Here is a 1,343-nt window from a genome sequence, read left to right as displayed (position 1 = left end):
TCGTTATCAGATTAGTGGCACGCCGTCCGTGAGTGTTCGAGTGTTAACGCACCCGAAGCATGCGCGACAGCCGCTGGCGCGCGCACTCACGCCATTCACAGCGTGTATGACCACGGCCAAATAAATTCCTTTCTTTATAATTATTATAGTATTAACTCGGGATTGATCATTTAGACTTAATTAAACGTGTGTTAGATAGATAAAATAATCTTGTTGAAAAAGGGCCACAAAACCAAAAATGAAAAATTAAAAAGGGACATAAGCGTGAACACGTAAAAACGCCCAGCGAGGCAACAAAATGAGAGCGGCGTGCGCAACCGCACGATCGACGACCGGGCGACCGCGCCCTGTCTAAAAACACTTACAAATTGTCGATCTAAAAGGGTTCTGATTTATTTTTGTTAATTATAATATTCGAAATAACGACCATTATTAAATTCTGCGAAATGTTTGTGCGAGTCGAATTCTCGGAGGCGAGCGACGAAAATACCCTCTCCAACACCGGAATCAGGGTATATATTGAGCCGATTTCGGAGCCGGGTAGTCATTCGATTTTCAAAAGCCCAAAGCATTTAGTCTATCGAATATTCATACGTTAGTCATCCTGTGCTAAGGGCTTAGTACTGGTAACACTATTCTTTATTTCAATTGGCTTTCGAAAGTCGGGTCTCGTTCAGCCGTGTGTGTTGCAGGGTGCTCTCGACGTTGCGGTCTCCGAGGTTGCGAATTGGCGAAATTTATTGTACACCGACGAAATAAAAGGTGAAAATTATTTCTTCTCCTTTTTTTTCTTTTATCACGAGTAAATGCGCGATACTAATGCATGTGTATTTGAGTTGCATTAATTAAATTTCTATCTTTTCTGTTATACCTTCTCTGGGGTGCGCGCTCGGTAGCGTCGAGCGACTCCCGTTTTCCACTACTGTATCTCCTCTGGGATGCGCGCTCAGTAGAATCGAGCGATTCCCACTCTCCACTATTGTATCTTCTCTGAGATGCGCGCTTGGTAGCGTCGAGTGACTCCCGCTCTCCACTATTGTACCTTCTCTGGGGTGCGCGCTCGGTAGCGTCGAGCGACTCCCATTTCTCTTTGTCATATCTTCTCTGGGGTGCGCGCTTGATAGCGTCGAGCGACTCCCACTTCTCTTTGAAAAGGCACAGTCGGACCAATTCTCCCAGATTCATTCTTTATTTTTTTTCTTTTTTTTGCGTCTATTACCCCATCGAGTTGTTGACACCCGCTTACACACACACACACACACGCACACGCGCACGCGCACGCGCACGCGCACGCACACGCACACGCACACGCACACGCACACGCACACGCACACGCACACGCA

This window comes from Wasmannia auropunctata, unplaced genomic scaffold (genome assembly GCF_000956235.1).
Source record: "Wasmannia auropunctata unplaced genomic scaffold, wasmannia.A_1.0 LD336106.1, whole genome shotgun sequence".
NCBI classification, from domain to species: Eukaryota; Metazoa; Arthropoda; class Insecta; order Hymenoptera; family Formicidae; genus Wasmannia; species Wasmannia auropunctata.
Note: the sequence above shows the minus strand (reverse complement) of the source record.